Here is a 14,055-nt window from a genome sequence, read left to right as displayed (position 1 = left end):
ATGAAAACTGAACTACTTGTTGCCATAATAAAAAACTGCAAAAATGAAAAATCTGAGGAAATCTGAGGTAAAAAATCTTGGAGATATTCAGATTCAGAACTTAATTTTAAAAGTCATATTAAGTAATTGACTAAAGCTGCATTTTTTCATTTAAGAAACATAGCACTTGTTCATCCTTTATGTCTTTAGAGGATGCAAAATAGTTTATAATGTCTTTGTCTTTAACTGTGTAGACCTGCAAGAATCCCAACTAAAAGGAAGAACTCTAATCACACTGCACATCTTTACACTGTCTGCCTTTCATAATCAATTTTAAAATACTACTAATTATTTATAAGGCCTTGAATAGTGACACACCTTCATATATCTTGAAATGTCTGTCACCTTACATTCCTGAATGTTACATTAGATCCTTAAATACTACTTTGCTTGCTAATCCAAGAGCAAAACTTTAAAAACTAGTGAGAATGCTTTTAGTTTCTGTGTTCCAAAACTAAAGAATAATCTACCTGTTGAGATATGTCAGGCCAGCACTGTATAGTTGTTTAAAGCAAATCTTAAAAAGTACTTTTTTAAAAATCTGGCTTTGTGTTAAATTTGAGACTAATGGCATTGTTAGCCTTTTTATTTTCTCATCTTGGCATCCAGTGGCAGTGCTGTGCCACCATCATCTGGACAAAATTCCCTGAGGCTAGTGAAAGAAAGAAAATATGGTTGTCTTGACCTTGATGGCTCCCTTGGTGGGCTTTTGATCGCTGAACCCCAGATGTTTTTTTCTCCACTGGAACTCTATTCTTGTTTTTTGTTTTCTCACTGACCATCTGACACTTAGTATATTTATTTTTGTTTTTCTTTTGTTTCCTCTTACTACCATTTGTAAAGCATCTTTAATTATACTTTGTATTGGAAAGTGCTATATACATAAATGTTGGTTTATATAGAGTGGTGTAAAAAACTATTTGCCCCTTCCTGATTTCTTATTCTTTTGCATGTTTGTCACACAAAATGTTTCTGATCATCAAACACATTTAACCATTAGTCAAATATAACACAAGTAAACACTAAATGCAGTTTTTAAATGATGGATTTTATTATTTAGGGAGAAAAAAAGTCCAAACCTACATGGCCCTGTGTGAAAAAGGAATTGCCCCCTTGTTAAAAAATAACCTAACTGTGGTGTATCACACCTGAGTTCAATTTCGGTAGCCACCCCAGGCCTGATTACTGCCACACCTGTTTCAATCAAGAAATCACTTAAATAGGAGCTGCCTGACACAGAGAAGTAGACCAAAAGCACCTCAAAAGCTAGACAGCATGCCAAGATCCAAAGAAATTCAGGAACAAATGAGAACAGAAGTAATTGAGATCTATCAGTCTGGTAAAGGTTATAAAGCCATTTCTAAAGCTTTGGGACTCCAGCGAACCACAGTGAGAGCCATTATCCACAAATGGCAAAAACATGGAACAGTGGTGAACCTTCCCAGGAGTGGCCGGCCGACCAACCAAAATTACCCCAAGAGCGCAGAGACAACTCATCCGAGAGGTCACAAAAGACCCCAGGACAACATCTAAAGAACTGCAGGCCTCACTTGCCTCAATTAAGGTCAGTGTTCACGACTCCACCATAAGAAAGAGACTGGGCAAAAACGGCCTGCATGGCAGATTTCAAGACGCAAACCACTGTTAAGCAAAAGAACATTAGGGCTCATCTCAATTTTGCTAAGAAACATCTCAATGATTGCCAAGACTTTTGGGAAAATACCTTGTGGACTGATGAGACAAAAGTTGAACTTTTTGGAAGGCAAATGTCCCGTTACATCTGGCGTAAAAGGAACACAGCATTTCAGAAAAAGAACGTCATACCAACAGTAAAATATGGTGGTGGTAGTGTGATGGTCTGGGGTTGTTTTGCTGCTTCAGGACCTGGAAGGCTTGCTGTGATAGATGGAACCATGAATTCTACTGTCTAACAAAAAATCCTGAAGGAGAAGGTCCGGCCATCTGTTTTTCAACTCAAGCTGAAGCGATCTTGGGTGCTGCAACAGGACAATGACCCAAAACACACCAGCAAATCCACCTCTGAATGGCTGAAGAAAAACAAAATGAAGACTTTGGAGTGGCCTAGTCAAAGTCCTGACCTGAATCCAATTGAGATGCTATGGCATGACCTTAAAAAGGCGGTTCATGCTAGAAAACCCTTCAATAAAGCTGAATTACAACAATTCTGCAAAGATGAGTGGGCCAAAATTCCGCTATAAAAGACTCATTGCAAGTTATCGCAAACGCTTGATTACAGTTATTGCTACTAAGGGTGGCCCAACCAGTTATTAGGTTCAGGGGGCAATTAGTTTTTCACACAGGGCCATGTAGGTTTGGATTTTTTTTCTCCCTAAATAATAAAAACCATCATTTAAAAACTGCATTTTGTGTTTACTTGTGTTATATTTGACTAATGGTTAAATGTGTTTGATGATCAGAAACATTTTGTGTGACAAACATGCAAAAGAATAAGAAATCAGGAAGGGGGCAAATAGTTTTTCACACCACTGTATATTGTACAAACACAGACACACACACACATATGATATATATACACTGTATATTTTATATATATATATATATATGCCACCTACTTCCAGATTTAATTGAAACTTAAGCATTTCAAGTCCAGTATGTAACCTAAAATGATACAATAGTGAGCAGTAAACCAGCAGAAGAAAAAACAAAACAAAAAGTTTAGATTACCAAAAACTGAAAAATAATGCGATTTTCAGAGAAATACAAAAAAGCATTTTTAGGGAACAAGTAACGGGTAACAATTTTCAATTTTTCTGTAACAATGGAAGTTAATTAAGCCTTGAAAGTTGATGTAAATAAGTTCAACAGGTGTCCTGGCTTTTGTGGATTAATCACAAACCCATTGCCCATATAAAAGCAGTGTTAGGGACAAACTATGTTGCTATACCCTCTGAAGGATTTTATGGACAATATTTCACTGTACATTACTATTATAATGGCAAGAAAAAGGTAATTAAGAAAAGAAGACAGACAGACAATCATAACCTTTAAAAGCATAGGTCTTTCCTTTAAAAAAATTGCAAATTAAGCCAAGGTGTTACTGAGTACAGTTTCTAAAACCATCAAAAGGAATTTTGAAACACTTATAGGAATAGGTCTGACAGACCCAAAGCCACAACAGAATTAGAATAAAGTTTCTCAGACTCAACATCTTGAAGAAAATGTATCCCCAATAGTTGCTTAATAATATCAAATTTGTTTATTTTAGCAAGTCATGGGGTTGTTGGTTGAATATCACTTTTAAAGGAATTATTTTTCTTTCAATTAAAGCTCCTTCCTGACAAAGTGGCACGTTTGAAATGGATGAAATGAAAATGCCAAATATGCATATAACATTTTCCAAATGAGTCAGTAATAAGAAAGTCCCAAATTGTGTTCAGGAACAAAGCACAATCTAAAATGAGGACAGTCACTTTATGTTTTCATTTTTCTGTGGGACATTGCCAAATAATGATTAATGCTTTTGCCTTACATCTAGCGTTCTTTTTTGGAATTCCAGCTTGAGCACACTCCATGTGAAATTTGAACATTTTCCTTGTCTGGTTAGGTGACGCTGGTTTTCTCCAACATTCTAGCAAAGTGCACTCTAAATGCACCCCTGTAGTTGTGTGAATGACTGTGCCCTATGATGGACTATTACCCCATCCAGGGCTTGTTTAGTCCTTGTACCCTATATAAATAGAATAGACTGTAGTACACATGACCCCAAAATGGATTAAGTGGGGTGGCAATGAATGGTTTTATTTTTTAAAGTATTGCTTTTGTTTCCGTCACACTTTTCACCAATAGAAGAGTATACTCGTACTATTAGCGGACATTTCAAGAAGCAAGGCTTTTACTTTCACCACAAAATTCATTCTAAAAAGGGCATGGTGCTTTCTAGAACTGTGTTTGACCTTATATTTTCCAACCTTGACATTAAACAGGCAAATATTAACTTCCTAAAAAAAAAAATAAAAAGCATAATAGGTTCTGACATATATTGCAAAAGAAATAATAAAATCTTGAACGGGAGCAAACACAGGCTTGTACGCAGCACATGGAAAATGTTAGTAGTGAGCGTCTCCTGTCAAGTCTTATTAATGCCCTAGAAATGACAAAGTTCAAAACAACTGCAAAATAACTTTTTGTCTTTGGTAAGTAAAGTAACTGGCTTTGCGGATCAAAGGAATACAACAGAAAAAACAACAGGATCTTGACATGTTTCTGTATGTCATGGAAGTTCTTAACTGCAGAAAAAATGCATGCCTTTGGGCCTTGTGATGTTTTAAAGCTCAGACTACAGCAGAACAGGATTTAAAACCACTGAAGGCACTTAAGCTAGCTCAAGTTAATCATATAATGCAATGGCTGTCAACATTGGGTACATAAGGAGTTATGGAGTGGAATGTGAGAAAATACAAACAAAAAAAAATCAGTATAAGCATGCGCAAATGAAGGCAGAAAGAGGGAGGAGAGAGAGAGAAGTTGTTGCAGTTGCAGTGACACCTCATAAAGCATTAAGTATTCCACTGCACTTTCAATGTGAAAAAAGCTTTAATTATTAACACTTCTACCTGCTTTGAAAATCAGTTCAGAAAAAAAAAAAAAAATTCCTGCGTACTTTGAGAGTAATATGTTGTGACCACTCAACTATCAGTTACATTCATTTTACCAGTAATGTGGCATTTTTGAATGAGGGGGTTGAAATGTTGGCTAGGCTAATCACCTTTTAATACAGCACCATATATAGCCTTGTTAAATGAATGGAGACTTCATATTCATCCTCTTATTGTAGCTAATCATCCAATTTATAACCAATTTACTTTGTTCTGTTTAACATTTAATGAGTCAACAGAAGCGCATAATCTTGGAGAGTCACAGTTCGCGTGACTGCTAAAAGAGAATACTTAATTGCCAAAATCAAATCAGAACAAAATACATTTATATTGTTTGTTGTGTTTTCGAAGTCAAATTGATGTTCATTACAATAAGGTAATCACTAAATGTGGTGTGGTAAAAGCAAAAATTACACATATCTGGATGGTACAGGAGCAAAAGGCATGCAGTTTTCAGTTATGAGAATTTATTACCATCCACAAGTTTGATTTAATAATAATAAAAATACATTTTAAAAAACCAAAAGTAGCCTTAAAGTTTCTTAACACTTCACTGTGCAAGTGGATCCTGGTCTTCCAGGCAGAGACCCCAAGGCAGTCCTAACCGGAAACAACATCTCCAGCACCATCACACTGAAAACTGATGAACCCAAATTCAATGCCCCCAGGGCCATGTTATTTCACCTACTTTTGTTCACTCTGCTGCCGCACGATTGAATGGTTGTGTAGAGCTCTAGCACCATCAATAAGTTTGCTGATGACCCAAAGGTGGTTGGTCTCATCAGCAATGCGAACAAGTCAGTGTATATAATAGAGATTTGGCAACTGGCAGACTGGTTCCAGAGTTACAATTTGTCTTTTAATATGTACAAGATGAAAGAGATGATTGTTGACTTCAGGAAGGCCAATGCTTTTTGCACATCATTGTATACTTAGGGCTCTGCAACAGAACTGATCAGGAGCACCAAATTACTTGATGTACACCTGGCAGCTCACCTTACTCGGTCAATTAACACCATCTGAATAGCCAAGTAGGTGCAGCAGCATCTCCACTTCCTTCTGCGGCTGAGGAAAGCAAGCAAGGCTGTCTCCCCCATTCTCATCACATTCTACATTCTATTTGTTTATGCAGTTATTTATTTATCTATTTCAATTTATTACTATATATTCATTTAACTATTATTTATAGCATAATATAGTTCTCTACTTTTCATGCCATTGTCCTCTGTTTATGTACATGTTGTACTGCGGTCCAGGAGAATGTTATTTTATGCCACTGTATACTGAAACATTGTCTATGGATGGTATGACAACAAAGTCACTTGATCAGACTTGAAGACACAACAAATCTAAAATAAAGATGGGGAAGGCTTAAAAAATGAAAGCATAAGGAGTTTCTGACAAATAAAATATGGGTCCATTTTACTTGTCCATTAAATATTATACTTCCATAGGTGTTATTAACCAACTAATGCCTCACCCATACAATGATGAATTTTCATAACAGTAAATGTAACAGATCTGACTAAGTGATTTCCTAAAAAATCTGATTTGAAAAGTGGGTTTAGAAGCTTCAAAGAGTTTGTGTCAATAAAAAAATATTCTGAATTGTTTTGTTTTTATCATTAATTCATTTGACAATGATATGATAATATTTGAATGTTTTAGTATTGGTTTTAACAGTGTTTATTTTTCAGCTAAACTATTAAAATTAATCACATAGTCCACAATGACTGTATCATTGATTTTGAACCCTATGTTGAAATCACCCAAACTCCATTTGTTGTTCCCCTGGGTGAAAAGCCCCCCTTCTGTTACACATAAAATTTCAGCTCTAAGTTGTGTGTTCTTATTACTTAAAAGTGTGAAAACTTTCAGAGTTTTTTCATTTTTAGTCCATTCCAAAACACACTATTGTTCATACATTAGAAAAAGGAATTATTTCAAAAATTAGGTGTACATAAAAAAAAAAATGAAAGACGTTCACCCACCCAAATACAATAATTACTTAACACTTAATACAAAAAATGTGGTACTTGTAAATGTTTCAATTAACCAAAGGTGCTAATGGTAAGCAAAGAAAAAAAGGTTGCGAAGTCTTGATTTAACCTAAAAGAGTGGCTAATAGGAAAGGCCATGCCTCTGTTCTCAGAAATTGTTTGCTTTAACGCAATATAGTCACTACACTTAGTATATGGTATCTGGACCAATGAATAACCTGTCTGGTATGAAGTATTTGATACAACAAATTTACTTACTTGTATACTTTACTTATTATGTAAATGTTATGAAATTTAAAAGTGAGCTTTTAAATAGTAAAACAAAATGCACAACTTGTTTTGGCAGAAAGCATAAATAAAATTCCAACACCAAAACATGAAATTAGGTATGCTACATAAGGAACTTCCTGCAAAACCCAGAAGAACATGCATTTGAATGAAACATTTGACTGCTGCTTTCATTATGCAGTTATATTACTGCTTAAAAATTCATTACCTGTTATTTCCTCACTTCTGATTTGCTGATTTACTTGTCTCCTAATGCTGCCTGACACACAAGTTGCTCATACGGTGGTTTACAGCTCCCACTGGTACAATTTTGATGTAGCATTAATTAACATTGACTCAACGGTATTGTAAAAAGCCTGTAATGAATGAGTGAGATGAAAGCACAAACCACTGCAGTAAGATGCACTGCAAGACACACAGAATGAAAACAGCAAACGGAATAACTGGGGTGTCCTTTGAACTATGCAACACTAAAGACAAGAAACAATGTGCATGTGATGTCCCATGTACTGGCCCCTCAAATTCAAACTTCCTGTAACAGTAAAATACCCAAATGGGCAGGCAATTTATTTGTTCTGCTGGGCAACTCTCATTTTTCTATGCTGGCACCATTTTCCTGACCAATCCTTAATGATGGCTAGGCATAACCCAATCAGGGATGCTGACAAGACATTACACTACATAAAGCCTGACTTCAAGGTGGAAATCTTGCTTACTTCGTCCATCTATTGGGTGCATTGTTACTGGAATGCACATGTATATGTATCCCTATTTTCAGGAAAGTTCCTCAGCTTCCCCAAGATCTAAACTGTTACGGCTCCCTGCAAGACCGGCTTACGTTCTTTTTTCATAGATGTCCTTCTAAGCAGGTACGAAGCAATGACAGGATGTCGGCATGTCAAAGATTCAAATTGTCCACCAGGCCTCCTTGTACCGTAATGAACGGCCAGTGATGATTCCTCCCACTGCAGGTCTCCATGATGTTGCCAACCGTTTCACACCCACAGCCTATTTTAAAAAGCTAATTATAAAAATCTATAATCAGTTATTTCACTTTATACAAAACTAAACTCTTTGATATGGTCAATCACAGTGCACTTAACTGAAGTGGTATTTACCATCAGCATTCTTGCTATTTTATTCTACAGTTTCACTTCTGAATCATATCCAGGCTTAACAAAAATTAAGTCAAGCTAACAGTTTCATTTTTATGCCTCCATAATTTACCTCTTTGTTTGTAGGTTCTTCCCTTACATTGCAACAAAGAGAGAACATACCATCTACTTTTTCCATCCTTAGCCAAACATAGTAATGGGTAATGGTACATACTGAATATGCTGCTGAGACATGCTCTGGTTCAAAGAAAAACTGAAGTGGATTAATGAGGTTTGAAGATAAAAAGATCTTAAACAGCATGGGACTGGAGCTAAATGAAACCAAACAGCAGAAACAAATCTATGATAGACAATTAGCCATCTACAACAGCTTCTGCTACTACATAATACATTTACTGTAAAATTACACGGTGAAAATAAAGTAAATTTTTTGCCTTACACATACATGTAATACAGAGTACAAAGACTAGCATATGACTACAAGAAAAGCACCTGCTTCAAATGGCTCTCATAATTCCTAAAGGCATATTAAAACCATCTGATGTTGCAAAGTATGCAAAACAACTTTTTCAAAATGTCAAAGGGACATCAATCCTCATTATGCACAAGGGCAATGCTTCCACAAGGGACAACACATTTGTGATAAATTCCAAAGAAAGAGTAGGGTGGATGAAGAAACAGGAAGCAACAGCCTTTGCACAAACTAAGAATTGTACTTTTAAGGACTGTCATCTTACAAGCATACAAGATTCATATGTCTTCCAATAAGCAAGATAATTAAGGTGTAGCAGTCTCTATTAAGGTGTAGCAGTCTCTAGTGTAAGTATTCCTTTCTATACGTAGTGATATAATAAGCCCAAATTTTCACATAACTATTCCACCGTGATCAGTTGACAGATGTACAGTACATCCATAAATAAATAAACTTTAAAAAGTCTCAGACTGAAATAAACTAGCAGAATAATCTTCAAATCTCACTACCACCTCATTTGTAAACTGGATCCAGTAAAGTAACTCACAATCGACAGCAGCTTACTGAAAAAAGTAAAGAAAATGAAGAATGCATAAACAATTGACATGTATGTCAATTGGAAACAGTTAAACTTACTATCTGAGGACTCACTGTATTTAGTCACAAAATAAATTTGACTATACAGATAAAAAGTTACAGTGTAACTATTAGGGTGACAGAATGGCCAGAATTATGGCTCCTGGGAATCTGTCCCAATTTCCTGAATGTGTGTGTGTGTAGATTGCATGTTCATCCCATGCTTATGTGGATTTCCTCCAAATATTGTTTTTTTCCTTCAAATCACTACATACAGTATGTGTAAGGTTAAATATTGATTCTAAATGAACATGCAAGTATGCTTGGTTGTTTCTCTGATTAAAACTTATGATAAACAGTTCATGCTATCCAGTGATGGTCCCTGCTTTTCGCACAATACTTCTATTGATACGTTCATCACATAGCTTAAACTGGTAAATTTAGAAAAAGAAATCGTCTGCTTGCAATTTGTATTATTTAAGAACATGTCGATTGAATTGGAAAATCGAAACTGGCCTGGTGTGAGTGGATTTGCCTCATTCCTGGATTGGTTACTGCATTTCATCGGATAATAAAGGCGCTATATAAGTAAAATGTATTACTTTTATTATTATTATTATTAATGATAATACCAGGTAGAAAAGAGCCGCTCAAAAGTACGTGGACCTAGGCTTTTTTAGACCACATTCACCATTTAAACAGCTTTCTAACTTCAACATTTGTGAAAACCTGCAAATGTTTGAAAGCTTTAAAATTCAAAAGCAAAGTTCCTGAATATAGGATATACTGTACAGTATCCTGTAGCAATTAAACAGAATCATAGTCACAACCAACCTCAGCTAGGCAAGTGAAAGGTATTTTGAAAGATATTTTCATAACAGGAAACCTATATGATGGCCGCCCCCTCAGAAGCGGTGTGTACTTAGGAATATATTCCTGCGTGCGTCTCCACCTCTGATGTCACTTTCGCCTTGACTCCCTCGCACCCAGTGTGTGATTATAAACCAGTCTTTATATGTTTTATGGATATGCAAGGGGAGCCTGAACCGACACATATATTAACGGGACATACGCTCAACAATAAAAAATGGCCTTTTACATCTGTTACTATTATACTATAGCTCGCCTGTGGCAAATGAAATCATTGAAACTTTAACCTAAGTAAAGATGATAATTGCCAAACATATTTTTGGTCATATTTGCGATCATTTTAGCTGCAGTCTGGAGTCCGGGTGGGAACACAGGCTGGGCCACTCAGCGGTTGCTTCTGCCATTTGAATAGACTTGCTTTAAGCACTAAAAAGAGATATGACTGGTCACACTTTGCTACTGAATGTAATCATTACCTCAGAAAGGCAAATAACCTCCACCATTTAAATTGATTATACTCTCCTGCTGCAATGAAATACAGTATATTTGTTGGTGTTGATTACGTTTGCCGATGTCCAGTGTTGGTCAATATAGGTTCACATTCAATAAGAAACGTAATCTTCCATTTTTTTCTCAGCCATCACTGTAGACCACATGGATTAAGTAACATTAAAAAAAAAAAAATCAGTCTGGGCGGATTATTTCTTTAATAAATTACTCATATACTAGTTTCTGCACCATACAGGCCAACATTAAAAGGCGAAAAGTGTAAACTTTGATTTACCTTTAAATATTTAGATATCAAAATTCAAAATTTTTTAGTTCCCCACAAAAGGTTTATTCTGAATTGTTTATAGTTACTTTGTCTAAATCATTTTATGGAATTTGTATTATTTTCACAAAACAAGCGCAAATCTAACAGCAAGCCTTTACTTTATAAAGTATCTTTCATGGTAGACAGGCACCTAATGTTTATAGAACAACAATATAATTGTCAACAAACACATTTCTAGTGAGTTATACATTAAGTCAGAGATTAGAATTGAACCAGTAAACTTGTCTAGTGTATAATCTGCTAGGTCACAGTTAGTACAGCAGAGAAGCCAATAATTACAGAATTAAATATAACCCTAGTCTACCTACTGTTATTACATGCTTTTGAATATCACTGTCAAGTAAGACAGTTTATGCACTTTGAACCTCCCAGTATCACAGATAAGAATTAATTCCATTGCACAATGGGTTTTCACCAATTCTCCTACTGATTCTAGAATTACTTTAGCACTAGGGGTGAAGGACATTAAAGTATCAGCTCCCAATACTGGGTTTATTTGCAACATCCACAAAGCCCTAATTAGAGCCCTAAGTTAAGAGTATACTTTGGTGGCCCCAGGGACCACTACTCTGTGACTACTCACCTGGCCTTAAACAACAAATGTTCCTAAGAAGGGTACCTGAGGCCTTATGTATAAATGGTGCACATGCACAAAAATGTTGTGTATGCCCGTTTCCACGCTGACATCACGATGTATAAAAACTTAACTTGGCGGAAACCCATGCACATTCTCACGACAGCCTACCTCATTGAAAACGCACATTTCTGCTCGGTTTTGCAAACTGGCAGCACCCAGCGTCAAAGCAGTGCTATTGTTTCTGTGTGGTCACCCTTTTTTCAGATTTGCATTAGTGACGCAGGGTTTATCAAATATATCGAAATGAACTGCACATCATTTACAAATGTAATTCACTTGATTATAATCATTTTGTAGCAATATAATGGTGCACAGAATGAATAAACTATTCCAAATACTAAGAACACTTCAATCCATTCTATGTGTGTGTGGTATCATAGGTGCACAGCAGCCGGTCGGAAAGCTTAACAGCGGGTTGTGTCGAGAGCGCCATGGAATATTGGGATACAGCTTAGAGCCCTGGGAAATATTTCTAACACACACTGCCTAAAGAAAGCCATCAGCATCTGCATGGATTCCACTCAGCCATGCCACAGTCCTGTTCCTGCCCCACGCTTGATGATTACTGGGACTGATGCGACCCTGGATGGATGGAATAATTAAACATGTATAATGAAGATTTTTCAGTGTTCCATAAAGGTTTTAAAGAATCTGTGTTCTTAGATTGGTTACGTAGAGAATGATGACAAAAGGACAGGAATTGGGGGTTGGTACGTTTGACAGAGACAGTACTGCTGCATTAAATTATTCCATTCAGGGTCACGCATGTCCCAACAAGCATCTTGCGGGAGGCAGGAACAATCCCTGGATGGGGCGCCAGCTCATTATAACTGCTGTGCCACCGTGCCCCCTCATGTTTAACACATGCTTTAATGCATTTCATCATGAAAATGATATCAAGTATACATTATACTATTTTAAAATTTTCAGAGAGCTATAATATCATGAATGTAATGTATGTATGTATGAAGATCAGTGCTTGCAAGCTCCTGTTTACGAAAGAGAAAGCCTGTTTAAGAAGCATGTAGTGATTAATGACTGGGCCGGGGAACACATGCTACTTTAGTTACAATGGGATTTTAGAAACTCAAGTAAATTAAACATTGATTTTAAGATGAAGTTTACAACATACTACTTTAATAACAAAATAAACTGCGAGATTAAAGTGGAAATTTCAAGATTAAAGTCTACATTTTGATCTTTTTATTCCTTCACTGTGTCCCTAATTTTTTTTTTCTTTTCTCTGTGTCCTACGCTTTCATATAATACTTAGATGGTGGGCGATGACTCAACTTTTCACATTGACATCTGACCACTTTTTTTTTTATTCCAGGCACTGTGCAACTTTCTGAACTTGAACTTTCAAGAGTCTCCGCCAAGCTGTATCACACTGCTGAAGCCAACAAATAGTACTTTATTCCTTGCCTCCACCAGCATTCGATTAAGGTTTTTTTTTTTTTTCGTGCTTTTGCCATTGTCTTTTCGCAAAAATGCTGACCGTAACGGGCTATTTATATTATTTGCATATTCAAAAGGGAGAAATTCTGGGAGAAGTCGGTGTGGAACGGCAGGTACGTGTGTTACTTGTCATGCTGACTGGGATTTATAGAGCTGAAGTATGTGGAAGTTGGCTTATGCACGGTTTTGCGCATGTGCACATTTTCTCTTTTGTCTGTACACCATGTTTTAGTTTGAATTCTATGTACGATGTTATACATGAGGCCCTGGTCTCTATTTAGGACAGTAGTGTCTCCTCTGTTCTAGTTAGGGACAGTGGCCAGCCCCTCAGGAACCAGCAGAAATTATATTGACAATTGTGACAGTCTCAAGGTGGAATGTTACAGAACACAACTTGCACTCTTTATCATTGGGATACTCCTAAAGGTCTCTCTTCCTCTGGAATATCTTGAAATAACAACCTATCACCACCAGTTGGTCCCTGTCTATTCACAAAGACATGCAGAGGTATACCGTGATAGACAGTTTAGGTTTATCATTCTCTCTCTCTCTGTCTATGGAAAATATCTTTTAATACTGTACTGTACTCTGCAGTGACAGAAAGTAAATAAAAATAAAAAAGTACCCTTTGTTGGTAGCTAATGGTTGCAGGTCTGCAAACTCAATTGAATCCACAGATATATTCAATGACTCTATTCCCCCAATTCCCAATCTAAATATTGAAGAGTTTATCACTCGTGCCACACATTCTCAACTCACCATACTGCAAATTTACAAGCCTAGTAATGTGGAAAGAATAAAGATGTAAACTTGGAAAGCAAATGTACAGAATAACATTCTGAAACATGATGTGCAAAACCCTTGTGGTGACCAAAACGTCACATTGCCACATAAAAACAGTTCATACATTGGACGTGTACATTCAGGGCACCTTTAACTAAATATGGTAACTATACTGTTATGGTATCTTCACAATCAATAACTTGAGATCTACGGAAAGCAAAGATAAGATGAGAAAGCTAAGATATAAATAAAAAAATGTACACAAAATTTCAGGTCATCCCAAACAGGAGTATTAATGGCTTAAATCATTACACTGTAAGAAGTGCTACTGCAGAAACTCCCTTC

General features: G+C 36.3%; 1 protein-coding gene across 5 annotated transcripts in view; it reads right to left on the bottom strand.

Annotated features, from left to right (window-relative positions):
- Window positions 1–14,055, bottom strand: part of LOC120530960 (zinc finger protein 362-like) — a 115,369-nt gene that overhangs the window by 59,534 nt on the left and 41,780 nt on the right. Inside the window, exon 1 of one of the 5 annotated variants that reach the window (XM_039755814.1) lies at window positions 2,634–2,655. The exons of the other annotated variants lie outside the window; for them this stretch is intronic. The gene's annotated coding sequence lies outside the window, so the exon portion shown is untranslated. Of the gene's footprint in view, window positions 1–2,633; window positions 2,656–14,055 lie in introns of those variants that run through there. 5 annotated transcript variants of the gene reach the window in all.

The sequence above is a fragment of the Polypterus senegalus genome, chromosome 6 (genome assembly GCF_016835505.1).
Source record: "Polypterus senegalus isolate Bchr_013 chromosome 6, ASM1683550v1, whole genome shotgun sequence".
NCBI classification, from domain to species: Eukaryota; Metazoa; Chordata; class Cladistia; order Polypteriformes; family Polypteridae; genus Polypterus; species Polypterus senegalus.
Note: the sequence above shows the minus strand (reverse complement) of the source record. Positions and strands in the feature narration are given on the sequence as shown.